General features: G+C 42.1%; 1 pseudogene; it reads right to left on the bottom strand.

Moving 5' to 3' along the window:
* Positions 1-7,532: 7,532 nt before the first annotated feature.
* LOC148034485 (long chain base biosynthesis protein 2b pseudogene) lies at positions 7,533-8,369 on the bottom strand (annotated as a pseudogene).
* Positions 8,370-16,396: the final 8,027 nt, after the last annotated feature.

Here is a 16,396-nt window from a genome sequence, read left to right as displayed (position 1 = left end):
AGGATTATGGTATTGCTACGCGGAAAACATTCAGAGAATGGGTCTATTACCCCAACAAAGGACTTGTTGCTTCTGAGTTATTGCACGAGTTTGAAGAACGATACAACTAGTTGGATGCACTAGAGTAAAGAGCCCTAAACTCGGAGAAAGTGGAGTTTTTCTTATAGGTGGCTAATCCTACACTTCAAGACGAGTTGGGAGAGCTTCTTGAAGACCATACGCTGCCTATGGGATTGAAGATGGATTGGCAAGATACTGTTGATGCAGTTTCCAGATTGACAAAGAGGCAGAGATGGAAGGCTCACTTGTAGAATGGCATGCAAACACCTCTAATGATGTCTTCTCCTACCTTGACTTCTCCTACTTCTCTTGTTGCTCCTTCCACTTCTTCTCCTACTTCTCATCCTCTATCTATGCCTACTTCTATGCCTATGCCTATTTTTGCTGCGGTTGTAGACCATTTGCCAAACCGATTGTCGAAGACATGGTGGAAGAAATTTCAGAGAGCTTAAAAGATCTTGAAATTATGATGACCAGATGAGAATAGCAACCACTTAACCCAGCTCCAAATTCTACTCCAACCTCTTCCATTCCTTCTTCCAGAAATGATCATGTTCGCCGATGCATGTGGTCCGATAGCCCAAACCATGAGCCAAAGGATTGTCAAGACTTTGAAGAGGCGAAAAGATTGAAGTTGGTGGTCTGGAAGGACAGGTGATACGTTTCCGTGATACAGAGTAAATAAAAAAAAATTCGGCAAAGAAGGTATGAAGAAATTATTGGAGGAATCTCTTTTACGCTCTTCTTATGTGAAGTACCTATGGTCTTCAATTTGGAGCAGTTGCCAAAGGACAAGTCTCCTTTATGGTCCTATGCACACTGCATGTAGAAAAGAAAGGTAAAGCTTCATTATATAAACTTTCAACCATAGGAGATGCGATCATAAAAGGGATTGGATGGAATGATTGCGTAGATGTCTTTTCTATCCATGCTTACATCGTGAAATCTCAAGGATTTGAAGCACTTGTTGAAGAAAATTAGAAAAGAGATAATGATCAACCTTTAGGATTGAAGAGGGTGATTAGGACTGAGTCAGTTCTTCAACCTTCTTCTTCAGGACTGGAGCAGAGTATGACTAATGTACAGAAGCCAAAAGTACAAGAAGATCAGAAGGCCCCAAAGACAAAGGATCCGACGCCAAAAAAACAATTTGGATTAATCAAGTTGTTATCCGACATCAATACGACCACGGACTTGAAAGGTTGTAAGGCACATGTGATGTGCATGGCAATTATTTCGTGGCAACAGGTTAAGGACCTCAAGAAGTTATTGGATATCAAAGGAAAAAGTTGTGACAAGTTATGCCAGTTAGGCTTTGGTTGTCAACATTGGTTTCAATTTTGACCCTAGGAGAGTTAGTTGGCTTTTGAGTGTCAACGATGATAGTAGAAACTAGGCATTAATTAGCTAATTAATGCCAATCTAAGGGTCATTTGAGGTTGGGGACCATTCCAAGTTGCAAATGGCTTAGCCAATTTAATTATGGATGGGCACATTTAATTTTGGGTAAGCTCAGAAGAGCTCAAATTAATTTTCAGAATTAATCAATTCTGAAAATGAATTAAATGGCTAGAAATCGCTTGGAAATGAGATTAGAACTTGAGAATCGAATTCTTAATTGCAAAATTGAAGTTACTCTTGGAGAAGTCTTGGGGATTGCAAAAATGGAATTTCATGATGTTATCATTGACATCATAAAAAGAAAACGACAAGTTATTGAAGAGCCAATGCAAGATATGATCCATCGAGAGGCTTTAGCTATTGCCGAGGCTATTCTCTATGGGTTGCAGATTTAGGAGATTGATTCTAAAGAGGAGACTATTGAGGAGTCTACATATGGAGCTCTATGTATATAGTCCAAGAAGTCTCTTCATCCTTTGCTTCAACCCATATTGTATGATGAGAGCAAAGATGCGTCTAAATTGGTGCCTTGTAGCCATTTTTCTCAAAGTCACTGGGCTCCTGTGACTACAAAAACTGTATTCAAGCTTGGAAAGACTGAGACTCCTTGTGTTTCTCTTTTTGATAATGGCTCCGAGATTAATTTCATAGTGCGAGGCTTATATGATACTGGTAGATGGCCAGTTGATGTGGATCATGGTTGGCGCATGCATGCGGCCAACAACACTGCAGGAGATTTATATGCTGCTTGTCCAAACCTGAAGATTTCTATTGGAAATGTGGGTGAGTCTTTTCATTTCTTTGTACATAAATCTTATTCTTATCCTACTATTTTGGGGCAGCCATTTATTACTCAGTCTCGGATGGAGACTAAGGTTTTGGATGATGGGTCGACCTATGCACAGATTCGAAGCAAGGATGGGAGGAGAGTTGTCTAGTTCATGACTTGTATCAACCATCAGCGAAATAAGGATTCCTTGAGGGATTCCCCTCTTCTAGCAAGAGAGCCAGATTTTTGTTAGGTACCACTATCTTGCGAGACGATGGTGGTACGAGTTAGGGAAAGCTCTTGCCTCTGGTAGTAGTAGTTTTTCCTCATGTGTTTATGGTGTATCCATTGAAAGTACTTTGTGTTTTTAGTATATTTTTTATATGCCTAGAAGTGCCAAGAAGTATATAAAAAGAAAAGAAAAATTAGAATTGATGATTGCAGGTGTTTTGCAAGAAGAAGACCAGATAGATGGTCTCTATGATGGGCTTTCATGCTCAGATAGAATTGAAGAACTTTCGGTATTGCTAAATGCTAACAATCAAGAGTTGTCATATGTCTTACAGTCCATTCTCTGGCCATGTATTGCGAAATTTCTGATTTCATGCTTCAAAATAATTTGGGTGTTGAGGATTCTCAACAAAAGGTATTCCTAGTTGACATATTTCAGTGAAAAGAGTTGGGTGTTGCTTTATACACAACAAAAATTGTGTTTACCAGGGTATTTTCATCAAGGGGTGAAATTTGAAGGTTGTAGCAATGAAGCCAGAGTTCAGAAAAAATATAAGACAATGGGCAAGAAGGTTAGACCAGTTGCAGGATCGCTATCTTTGGACAGTGATGAGATGATTAGGAGAGCTACTACGCAACGTCCTTTGCGAGATCCTACAAGTGTCAAACATAAGTTTTAAGCTGAGACATTGAAAGAGATGAAGATTGGGACCAAAGGTTTTCTACTTCTTTAAAAGGTAAGATGTTTTTAAGAGAAGTTATGCAAACATGAAAAAGCTTTTGGTTTCTTTCCACATGAGATTGGATGTGTTGGTCCTAGGGTTTTGATACCTATATTTATTTTTACCATTCCACATGTCCCTTGAAATCTATAGCCTATTCCTGTGCCGAGGGCTCACTTATCCAAATTGGTAGAGCTTTTGAATTAGCGGATTAGGATGGGGATTCTAAAGCCATCTTCAGCTCCATATTCCAACAGATGGTTCACAGTTCGTAAGAAGAATGGGACACTCAGATTCATACAGGACCTATAGCTAGTAAACAAGGTCACTATTTGAAATGTTAGTGCAGGACCTATTGTGGATGAGTCTACCGAAGCTTTTGTTGAATGTGCTATCTATTCACTTTGTATTTTTATTCCAAATATGATCAATTCCAACTTTCCCTTGAAAGCAAAGGTTTGACTGCGATGAAAACACCTCTAGGCCTTGTTCGAATGCGTACGCTTTAGCAAGGAGCTACTAATTCAATTGCCCATACGATGAATGGGATGAACAAGGTTCTACGAGATTTTATTCTTGAGCCTACTATGCCTTTCATTGATGATTTACCTATCAAGGGTTGCTTGGAAGAAGGAAAAGATGATTCTTTAGATGACCATGGATGCATATCCTTTGTGGCTTCATATACTAGAGATGTTGAGAGGATTCTTTGCAGATTTGAGGAAGTGAATTTGACTTTGTTGGGGTTGAAGTCAATTTTTGGAGCTACAAAAGTTTTGATTGTTGGATATATGTATCGATATTATGGCCAGAAGCCTTCTCCTACAAAGGTTCATGCCATAGAGAAGATTGCAGAGACTTGCTCTTCTACTTCTAAGATTCATAGGTTCCTTGGGGCTTGTGTGTTTTATCTTATTTGGATTCCTCATTTTGCTCATATTGTAGATAATCTCTACTAGCTCTTGAGAAAATGGAAAAAAATTTATTGGGAGATAAAACATACTAAAGCCATGCAGAAACTAAAGAAATAATTGAGAGCTACTTCAACTCTTCGAAAGGTAGAGTATAAGTGTAGGAGACCTATTGTTCTTAATGTTGATACTAGTCCTATTGGAATTGGGTGGGCTGTTGGCCAAGATGATGCATATGGGTATAGGTATGCTATTCGGTTTGGGGCGAAAGTCCTAAACGAGAAACAACAAAGGTATTCACAGGTTAAGAGAGAGCTCTCAGAAGTTGTCACGGCTCTCAAGAATGACAAAGAATACTTCATTGGAGCTACTGTGGTGGTTGAGACTGATTGTTTGCTTCTTCTAGGTATGATCACGAGTTGTTCTACTCCAGATATTGCCATGCTTAGGTGGATTGGGTACATAAAATCCATGAATCCTGACTTTAGGGACATAGTAGGTAAAGACAACCAAGTAGCCGATATGCTTTCACGAGCAAGGTATGATGATATGGATATTTCTTGTATTGATGATGCTGATGATGGGGCTAATCTTTCAGCCATACATGTTGATCATATTTGTCATGTGTCTGCTTTGGAAAGCTTTGATGAGGCTATGTATACAAGAGAGTATTTATAGATTGGATGTTATTTAAGTACTATGTTTGGAAGAGATGGATGGACTGATGCAAACTTCAAGAAGATTAGGAGAAAAGCTTATTATTCCTTCTTGTGAAGTAGGCTACTTTGGAAGCATCCATGAAAGCGAGGAGGACAGCCATTGAGAGTTGTTTGTGATAGAGCTTCACAGGCGTGGATCATGAAAGAATTCCATTAAAGTCTTTGGGCTGGGCATGGAGCTATTTGGGTGACCTATGAGAATATCAAAGAGCGCTATTGGTGGAGAGGCATGTATAGAGATATCTCACTTTGTTGAGACATGCCCTAATTGCTAGTTGTTGTCTTCAGTGAGGCATAGAGATGAGATTCATCCTATCTACCTGCTATGTATTCATTACAAGTGGGTTCTTGATTTGATTACTATGCATGTTGGTTTATGGCAGCTGCGCTACATTGTTTTGGGGGGGGGAAGATCTCACAAATAAAGTGGCAGGAAGAGCATTACGGACGAAGTCTACTTCAGTTCTATTGGAAGATGTTATTTGCAAGTATGGATGTATTGAAAAATTTATGCAGATAGAGGTAAGCTTCATGCTGATGAGGATAGGGAAATTTTCTATTGCCTTGGCATTAAACTTGCTTTGACTTCGGCATATAATCCAGAAGGAAACAGGAAGAGCGAAAGAGGCCATCCGCCAATTGTGAAAGCCTTGGCCAAAGCATGAGGTGAAAGTGTTCAGGAGTGGCCTAGGTTGTTGCCTTATGCCTTATGGGCTAATCGCACTACTCATAGTGTGATTCCAAGGTATATGCCACTTGAGTTGATGTATGGACAGAAGCGAGTCATGCCTATAGAGACTTGCACACTTACTTGGAGTGCTCTACCAAGGCAACAAGAAGAGATGACTAGAGAAGATATTTTGACTCTTCATATTCATCAGTTGGAGAGAAGACCTGAAGATATTGAGAGAGCAATTCAAAATCTCAAAGAAGCTAGGATTCGCAACAAAGACTACTTTGATAGCAGACACAAATTGAGGCCTAAAGAGATTAAGGAAGGATATTGGGTGTTGGTCTATGACAACAATCTAGACAACCAGTATAGTGTTATGTGTAAGGTTTCCAAACAATGGTTTGGGCCCTCTTTAGTGTAGCATGTCCATGACAATACTACATATTCCTTTGGTAGAGCTTGATGGTACGGCCTTGCGAATTCTGATTGCAGGGAAGAGAATCAAACTATTCAAGAGAAGAGTTGATGCAACCCATGCAGTCAGGGAGTTGGATGATGCGATTTATGATGGACTTGAGCTAGGAGATGATGAAGATGAAGATGAGGACATTGTAGATGCTTTTACAGAAGATGAATAGATTGCATTAACCGTTGAGGTTGGTGGTGATGAGAATGGGTAGCTATGGCCCATCCGGAGGATTTGCACGTTCAGAGGGGGACGGATGTCGTGATGCTGCGCATCCACCACTGCAAACCTGAGGGCCAAGTTTTTCACCAAGAATTTGAACTCATTAGTCAGCGTCATTAGGAAAAAAAATTTCCATTGTATGTATCTTTTTGTTTGCATTTTGCATGACGCACGAGCACATGTAGCTAGATTAGGCACATTCTCTTCAGTGCATTCATAATTTTTGTATGGATATTGTTTGATTGGATGTATAGCATGGATTTCTATTTGCATATCCTCTCAAAATCATGTATGACTAGGCATGAACTTCTATTTCTAAACATATTTTCTTACTAGGGCACATTGCATGAAAAATAGGTTTATATGCAGAGGTGGGCTCTCAAGTTATAGGCTTCTTGAAGAATCAAAATACGATGGAATTTGATACGATTCTAAGAAGGGAGGTCAAGGGGGAATTTGTTTGAATAAGAGATGGTCTTTGGCCAATGCCTTAGAGTCTTACCAGAACATCAAAGAAACCCAAAGGAAGTGCTATAAAAGCATTACCAATATTCCATACTTACAAGATTTCTCAAAACATATTCGGAAGTCAAAGGGAAGCAGGCTGCGAGATACAGTGGCTTGGCTTGTTGATGAGGAGACATGGCATCATTACAAATAATGTAATGACAATTGCTATCGTGAAAGCAATACAGAACCAAGGAGTTCCAATAAAGCACAGGATTTGATATTCAGTGGCTTCTCGAGTTGCATGCTATTTACTCCCATAAAGGTGGAGCTCATCATTGCTCAGAAGGGCATATAATATGTTTAATGTATTTTGTAACTCGTTCATGTAATCACTTCTTGTATTTGAAGCAAGATCAAAGGAAAAATGCTAATGTATGTTGTAGCTGAGAGTTATGGCATATTCTGAGGAAGCATTCTCTAAAGCAAGGTGGTAATTTTTGGATTTTGGTAATTTTTGAAGGCTCATGAAGGCCTAACCTGCTTGACATTTTTTTAAGGATGTAATCGTTGATGTCAATATGTCGACAAAAACAAAAGCTTTGTTAATCTTTTCTTGGGAAAAAAAAAGAAAAGCCAACCTAGCTTAACGTAAAGTTGCAGAAATTATCTATATAAGTGTGAGGCAGGGTAGGCATATTCAGATGGGGAGGAGAGAAGACGACGACGGAAGAGCTATGACGACTGAGGAGAGCTGAACCTAACGACAAGGAAGAAGAGCTATGACCATGGGAGAGTCAAAGAAGGATGGAAAGCGAAAGTTGATGAGTCGGAATAAACACTTATTGCTGACGAAGACAAAAAAGATAACTTTGGCAAGCTTGGAAAGTGACGAAGGGTACAATACCTCTTCATTTTTTTCTCTGTAGTCCTGCTGTTGAGGGTGGTGATCTAAAGACTAAGCTAACGTGGAAGATGGGAGGAAGGGCAAGTTTGATGATATGAAAATGTACTTTTGCAAGTGTTGGATGCGCAAAAGGGTGGCTAAAACAAGAGCTTCTTTGCTGATGAGTTGCTCGGAATGAGACTGTTACTACTGTAACATTGCGTTTAAAGAATTCCTTTGAGAACGATGGAATTTTAGCAAGATTAAACAACATAGCAGGCATCACTAGTGAACCTGGAAAAAAATTGCTATTTTCTCGAATCTATGCAAGTTTTCTCGCTCCTCGATCTGAACCATCTTCACCAAGTATGACCTTCAAAGCAGAGATTACTTATTCAACTGATGAGCAGTCACAAATAGATGACCTAGACTACCATGTTTTAGATATTTTATAAGATCCCTCAATCTAGCTACGTGAAGGTACCCATCATAATATCAATGTCCACACCAAGATGTTCACATATTCCTCTGCCATTCTTGCCAATAGCTCCAATGTTGTATGCTTCATCAAGGTAGATGTATGCCTTGTACTTCTTACAGATGGTAACAATTTCATTTAGCTTGCACATTTCCCCTTCCATATTGTAGATGCCTTCAACCACAACTATAATTTTCTTCGAAGGCCTATGAGTCCAGGGCTCTCCTTCTGCAATTTCCTCCCGTAAAACTTCCTTCAGATGTTCATGTATATTGTGTGCTCGAAATTAGTTACTTTGGCACTTGAACCAAGTGCTCCAGCTAAAATCGAAGAGTGGTTCAGAGAGTCGCTCATAATTTGACCACCGCCATGACCACCGCCATGTCAACTTCAAAAATTGACTTCTTATGGAGGGTTTATGTAGCTCCTTTCTACTAGTAGTATCATCAATCATGGTGTAAATATTGCATGGAAGAAAAAGCTACTTATAAGAGAATATGGGTATTCTTGATGCTCCAAACTTGATCATTTATGTGTCAATATATGTGAAACTACCTTGTTTTGGTTCTTGATCCCTAGAGCACCAAAGAAGATTTGCCTGAATTTATTAGCGTATATGAAGGTCCAAGCTTCATGGTTGGAGGAGTATGTCTTTTCGACAACTTATGCCTTGAAGGGAACATAAATCTATGTTAGCTTTTTTTTCTTATTCAAACAAGAGTTACCCTTAGCTCATGAACTTACTTTGAGAATTCTTCTTGCAACTAAACTTCTTCTTTTGTGAGTTTGTGTGACATTCCCGATTTCTAGGCACGCATTCCTCACATGAACCTCTACTTAATAGGAGGTCATTAATTGAATAAAGGCAAAAAAAATTTAAAAAAAATTATCCCTCTCTCCTCCAGCCGACTGTCGTGCTAGAGGAGAAGGGAATAGCAAGAGCTATTAAGCTCCTTTTTGCTGGAGCTCGCAAGGGGATGAAGGCATGCATGATGCCGCGTGGGGGAGGGAGGACCCCCTCCCCCTCACCTATTTAAGTGGTATGGGATAGCCAAGGAAGGAGGCTGCCGTGAAGGAGGGACCATAAAGGAGGCTGCCGTAAAGGAGGCTGCCATGAAGGAGGGGCCGTAAAGGAGGCTGCCGTAAAGGAAGCTACCGTGAAGGAGGGGGCCGTGAAGAGGTTGCCGTAAAGGAGGCTGCCGTGAAGGAGGGACCGTAAAGGAGGCTGCCGTAAAGGAGGCTGCCGTGAAGGAGGCTGCCGTGAAGGAAGGGGCCGTGAAGAAGGCGGCCGTGAAGGGGGAGGCCGTGAAGGAGGAGGCGGCCATGAGGGAGGAGAGGGGGGGATGACGCAGCATCAGCCGTCCCCGTATTACAATTCCTATTGTCATGGAGGTCGGTTGAGGGGAGAGGAGGGCCATAACGCCGCAGTCTAAGAGGATTGTGGAAAGGGGTGAGAAGGGGGGAGTCGTGGTGAAGCTGAGAGGTCGTGAGGCTGCTGAAGACCGTCGTGGGGTGGAGGAGGAAGTTCGTAAAAGAGCACCAGCTGCCGCCTGATTCATGAAGCCGCCGGCTGATGACGGACATCACCAGCTCTGCATATATTCGGCCACCATACTCTCGTCCACGTGGTTTAACGAGAGAAGCTTCAAGAAGCTTCTTGAAAGCTTCTAAGGGGGCTTTCATAAGCCCCCTTCCTAAGTGATCTTTACACCCCCTTTTTCTTGGAATCTAAGCCCTCCCTTCCCTATTGCCTCTCATGCGAGTTTTTATAACCACCCTGGAATTTAAGCCCCCTTTTACATCCCTTACATCCTCGGGAATTGAACACTTTCCCTTGTATTCCCCATAAGCTCACATTGCACGGGTTCCTTTAAAACCCCCTTTCCTATTGCCCTCTCAGGTGGGTTTCTATTACCCCGGGTTTTAAGTTTTTTTTTTTTCTTTTCTTTTCCCTTAGACACAATAGCTGGGGTTATTCCCCATAAGCTCACATTGCCCGGGTTCCTTTAAAACCCCCTTTCCTATTGCCCTCTCAGGTGGGTTTCTATTACCCCGGGTTTTAAGTTTTTTTTTTTTTTCTTTTCCCTTAGACACAATAGCTGGGGTTTTCAAAAACCCTTCCCTTAGCATTTCCACAATCCCATTCCCGTGGATTTTTTTCCCCCACACAAGTTCTTTTAAAGACTTCCTATGGACTTTTATAAGCCCTTTCTAAGGGGGCTTCCTTAACCCCCATTCCCGCAAGGCTCCCATAAGTCCATTCCTAGCCCTCGGGATTTTAAAAGAAGAAGAAGAAACTCTTAAAGCCTCCATTCTTGCAAGGCCCATTCGCAAGAGCCCTTTCCACGAACACCCTCGTAAGGCCTCAATTTTTGAAACTCCATTCATAAAATCCCCATTTCCAAGAACTTTGTAGGAGCTCCATTTCCACAAACCAAGTTCCAACCCCGCAAGGCCTTCTGTAAGCCAAATCTTGCAAGCCGGTACTTCTTCAAGGATCTGTACTTCAAAGGGGATTTTCGCGTAAGAGGGAGACGGGCCAAGATCATAAGATTGCAAGCCAAGGCAAGAAGTTCAAAATCCATGAAGGCTAACTGAAGATCGAATTCACGATGGGCCCTAAAAAAAAGTCACAAGGCGCGCCTGTGGAAGGATCTTCTCCTAGTATTTACGTGGATATTTCCCGGAGTCCACAAGTCCAGGTTTTATCTATTTGGATTCCACACAAAAGTATTGAATTAGTCACGATAACTTCATGGATTAGGAAGCACTCATGCATGTTCAAATTCAACTAGTCAAGTTAAATGCAATTGAAAAATGAATTGGCTATTTGAACATTTACTAGAATTAGCTCAAGATATGAAAATTGGTCATTGGTACGTTCAATGGAATGAATGAAAAGAACATAAGGTGTTTATGTATTTTTAGGACCTTACCAGTAAGTTTCCTTTTGTGCATTCAAAAGTGACGAGCCTAGGTCAACTGTTGTCTCATTACAAGGTTGAAATTATTGAGGTACACCTTTTTACTAGGCATGGAAAGATTAATGGCATGTCACATTTTTAGATAAATCTTCTTGGTAATGATTCATTAAGGAAGTCGTTATCACCCGTAGGAAATAGCAAAGCATGGGAATAATTCTAAGGGCTGCATTAAATAGGTTAACTCTAGCTTCAATTGGCATAAATCTCATTTAACTACGTGTAGTTAGGAAAGGATTGCATGTTGCACACTCATCGCACGTAAGAATTTCATTCATTCAGTGTACGAATATTTCTTTCAAAAATGTAGTTAGGGAAAGGCTACACGGTTCATTTTAACATAAAACCCTAAAAGCTTAGTAGTATGAATCGTGAATCCAGGTCCTAGTAGGATCAATGGAAGTTATGTGAATTTTAGCAGGTGCTTGGTCTTAACAAGAGTAGTTAGGGATTGCGAATCTAGAGGAAATGAATCGCGTGCTTATGTGAGTTATGACGTAATGCAACTAGTTTTTCCCCTCTTAGATCAAGACAATATCTTTAGGAATGGCTCGTCCTTGTCGTAAGACAAGTAAATGGGTTTACCCAAAACACCTAAACCGCAAAGGACTCATTTAGGATGGTTAAATCGATACAATATACTCCAAGTGCTAGCTAGGGTTTAGCACATTAAGGACTTGACCTAGTTTCACGCACCTGTTACCAAGACGAACCCTTAAACCAAAGGCCCTACCCACATTCACGGAATGTAGGGCACAATTGGACGCTCATGCATAAAACGATCTAAGGTTTCTACCCTAAGGATCACTCGTTCAAATGATGAAACTCGCATTGAGTTGGAATTCCTAGGACCGAACGTTGCTGGCCTAGTGTAATTAGGAATGGGTTGGGTAAGAAGACACCCTAAACCCTGCTTCTCGTCTGGAGATAATTCTGTGACCAGAAAACGCCATTCAATGGGTAAAATGATCCCATGGAATAGATGCGACACTTGTGCAAAAAGTTGCAACGTCGCATAGACTTGTGATTTGTTCACAAGAGAGTTTTGCCATTTCTTGAAATGAGGTTGGCAAGTTCTTGCGCAAGTTTAACTTGCAAGAGGATGAGTAATCATCCTGTTACATCACCTTTCTTGGGGAATAATTGCCAAGTAAAGGGAAGTTAGGTATTTGCTTGGAAGAAAATGATCAATCAATAAATTGGAGCGACATGGTTGCCAGGATTTACTGTTAATAAAACCTAAGGTATTGGTTAAGTTGGATTAACAAGGTATGGCCCTAACCCAAGGACAATAGGGTGAACAAACAAACCCTTGGGGATCTTGCCAAGTCGCAATTGATCCCGGATCGAATGCTGGATGCATTCGGAGAGAAGGATTCACTCCTTAGAAATTGGCCAAATAAACGACCACTGGAATTGATTGTGCTTGTAACAGTTTAGAAAGCACTGTTTGCATTGTTTGCTCAAGGAACTAAAGGATGAAAAGATATCTAAAGCTTTAGGTTGAAGGCCTGAAGGGAGAGGCAGCTTCAGTTACCCCCGACTGCCTGCCTGACCCTAACCAAGGGGGTTGTTGACCGCGCCGGGAACGTGGACCGAACCCGCCGTGAGAGGTCTTTCCGTTGAGCTCTACTTGGAGCAGGAGGACGCTTGGGTGCCAGGGGGGGCTCTGGCCGTAAATCCCTTGCCTTCCGGGTCCTGCACAAGAGGCTAACGTGACTCGAGATTGGATCTCGAGGCCCGCATACTAGTCTACGGGCGGAAGCTTGGAATAGTGATCCCTGGCGGATTACTGGATAGCCTTCGGGCGGATTATGGACAAGCCTACGGGCGGAACTCCTTGTATTTCAAAGATAAAATGATGAAATGAAAAAAAAGAACTTGCTTGATATTGTTTTTCTATGTCACGTGATAAGATTACGTGAAGGAACCAGTGCTTAACAAGGTTAATTAAAGAAGCTGATTGTTATATGTCAAATTAATGTGTTAGATAATTACATAACTAAAACAAACCGAGGAAAGTGCGGAGGATGGATCATGGGTCCATCCTACGGTTGGGTGGTCCCGATTAGCCGTGAACTTTTCTCAAAAATCTCGAAGAAGAGCGGGATGATGATCATCATCAAAACGAATAACGAGAGCGATGACCTAGAGTTACGTCTTACCCTATTTTACGCTATTTTAGGGGAACGGAATGGGACTATGCCTTATGGCAGAGAGGTTGAGCCTTGCATCCCTCTCGTTTTCCATTCCCCTTGAATCAAGTGCAGCGTGAATCTGCTTCGGACCTGGCGTTTCTGCGTAAAGTAGTTCCCTCGGGTCTGACGCTAGTTGCTGTTAGCTAATGACCAAATCAGAAAAACCCTAATTCAGGTCGATCCTAAGTGGAAACGGCCAGGATACTTCCGCTACGTGGCAGACGCGGGAAGACCTAGATCGCAAGTCCCGTAACATTCCATGGGAATGCCGGGCGGAGCTTTCTAGACATCCTTTCCGATGGACTGCTAAGACGTGTCCTGGATGATTCTAGTAGACACGTTATAGTTTGCCTTGAGCTCATTATCTTGCTAAGCATCCTTGCAGCGAGTGACTTTCATGAACCCCCTGCACATATTATTCCATTCATGACAATGGGTGGATCATCTCCAATATCACCCTGCGGATTAACCCCACAAGGGCACTACTCGATTCACGGGCTGAAGATCAAGCGGTGAAATGGCCAACCACGGGAATGATATTTCACTCCTAGGCAACTTGTGGGTCAAGTGAAGCTCTGGACACCCCTTGCCAAGTCCGAAATAGAGTTGAGGAAGTTTGTGGCCCCAACGTCTATGGCGTTGGAAGATCCTATTCTAGATAAAGGAAGGAAATTATAGTGCCATGTGATTTGGACTGGGTACTGGTACAGGGTAAAAGAGACATATAATTTCTCTTGTATGGGCAGGAGGCAAATATTAACTTGAAGATAAGTTAAGGAACTTGTTTGACAAAAGGACTGCTTGTTTTGTTTTTATGTCAGTGCTATAAATTACGCGAACGAACCCTGTTCCTGAAAAGGTTTAATTAAGGAAGCTAAATTTAAATGTCACACATAAATGTGATAGGACCTAATTAGATAACTAAAGAACGTCTATTGAGGGAGCAGGTGGACGAAACCCCTAATGGGTTCGTCATCCTACGACAAGGTGGTCCGAGAGAACTAGGAGGCTTCTCACAAGGTTTTATAGACGATCGACCCTTAGAAATTGTTAGGATAGAACCTAGATTCATGCCGTTTCAAGGGACTGGAATGGGACTATGCCCTATGGGTAGAGAGGTTGAACAGTGTATCCCTCTCGTTTCCCATTCTCTTTGAACCAAATGCGGCATGGATTTTCTTTGAATTGGGTATATCTACGTAAAGTAGGATGTCCAAGACCCGATGCTAGAATGCTATCAGGAGACCTTGGCCACTAGGAACCCAAATTTCGGGTCCATCCTAGTGGATCAACCGCAAACATTCCGTTGTTGCGAGGTAGACTCAGGAAGCCCTAGGCATCAAACCACGAAATATTCCATGGGAGTCCCGGACAGTGACGCTTAGATTTGTTTCTCGATAGACCGCTAAAACGTGTTTGGACAGTCGATAGGCAGGCACGTTACACCATTCTTGCAATTAAGACCCGAGAAGTCTTAATGTAACTTTCCTATGTTGGATTTTAGGGGCTCCTTTCCATTACTTTGCCTCATAGTGTTCAAAATTTTGAGTAATTTCTCAAGAGGAACCACATACCTAGCTAGGGAGAAGGGGCCCTATTCTATAGTTTTTTCATTATAGTGTTCAACATCTTGAGCTTCTACCTAAGAGACATCGTAAACTTAACTAGGTGTGGTTTGGAAATGGAGATTGGTGACCCCCATGTTCTTATAACTAGCTAGAATAGGTGAGGTTGGGAAGAAGGGATTGTCAGCCATGAGTTGGGGATTGGCATTCCATTGCCTACAACCACATCTAGCTACGACCTCAAGTAGCAACATGTGTGCCCCAAATCGCACCTAGCTTGATATGTTGTCCCTCTCTTCTATTTGCTCTTGATGTTAAAATTTTGTATTATACTTCTTGTGGTAGACATAAAGACAAGAATGATTGACCTAGACATAGCAAGGTGAGAACTAAAGCTAGGAAGCATTAGCTAAACCATTGATGAAGTACTAATGGTGGAGTTTGACTATGGAAGTGGCAAAGCAAGAGTACACTCTTAATGCATAGTGTTTGGGAATATTATTATTATTTTAAGTAAAAATATAGCTAGCTGGTAGTAAAGGTAAAAGAAATATATATCTATATGTATGTATACATATTGTGTTACGTGAAAGACGTCAGGCATGCGTTTGAATGTAAAAGAAGCAAAGGAAGTCTCAAGAGTACTCTCTTAGTTTTTTAATGCTGAGTAAAGACGTAGCTAGCTCTGGCAGTAGAAGCAAAAGTTTGTATATATACATATGCTATTACCTGAGAGGGATAAGGCACGCGTGCGAGGCGAAAGCCGCACTGGTTGTAGCCGACAAGGCAGCCAGCGGAGTCGGTGAGGCGGTCGCATTCGGCGCCGCATTGAAACAAGGAGTAAGAGGAGGACTGGGAGGAGTCAAAGACGGTGACGTACGCTGGAACGTTAACGGCTTGAAGGGGCTGGCGGGGGTCCAGACATGGCATGTGGCTGAGGCGCGTGAATGTGTCCAGGTAGAGACGCATCTCGATGGGCGGGGTCCCGACCTTCATGTAGACGTAGTACGCGTCCAGGTTAGCGTCCAGGTAAAGACGCGCCGGCAGCCTCCATATGGAACCTAGTTCGCTGTCGTCGTTGCTGCTACTGTCGTCGCCCGACGGCCGCGACTGACCTAATGCTCCATGATCGTCATTCGTACTCCTCCCAGTCAAAATATGTCGGGACGTTCGCGATAGCCTTGCCACGGGCGGCGGCGCCCCCCGTCCCGTTTTGTACAATCCGAACTGCAGACCATCGCTGTCGTTACTGTTATACGTCTTCCTATTGATTCTATGCAGATCACTAGTGGCGTTCTTCTTCTGCACCTCCAGTAGACATAACTCCGTCTTCTGCACGTGTAAGTACTCCTGTCTAATATCAGCGCCGTCGCTCTTCATCGCTACCGTATCAGCACTACCTTTGACGTTCATGATCTCTAACATCATCGCCAATATCACTGGAATGCAACTGCCCATCAGGGCGCGCTTCACTGCCATCCTTGACGTCCTGCAGAAAGGAAACGAACATAGAATTCCGTCATATGCATATATATATTTAATCTGCGAAGCCTTAGCGTTATCATTTCTCACAAGCGGGCCCAAAAAATATATTTTCCTAAGTGGACCGACAATGCATTGTCTCTACATATAAAACCCAAAGTAGAAAAGAATCTTAGCCTGATTGA

The sequence above is a fragment of the Lygodium microphyllum genome, chromosome 6 (genome assembly GCF_053477565.2).
Source record: "Lygodium microphyllum isolate KBCC chromosome 6, Lygodium_microphyllum_v1.1.10, whole genome shotgun sequence".
In the NCBI taxonomy this organism is placed as follows: domain Eukaryota; kingdom Viridiplantae; phylum Streptophyta; class Polypodiopsida; order Schizaeales; family Lygodiaceae; genus Lygodium; species Lygodium microphyllum.
The sequence above is the reverse complement of the archived record's forward strand: the minus strand, read 5'-3'. Positions and strand labels throughout refer to the sequence as shown.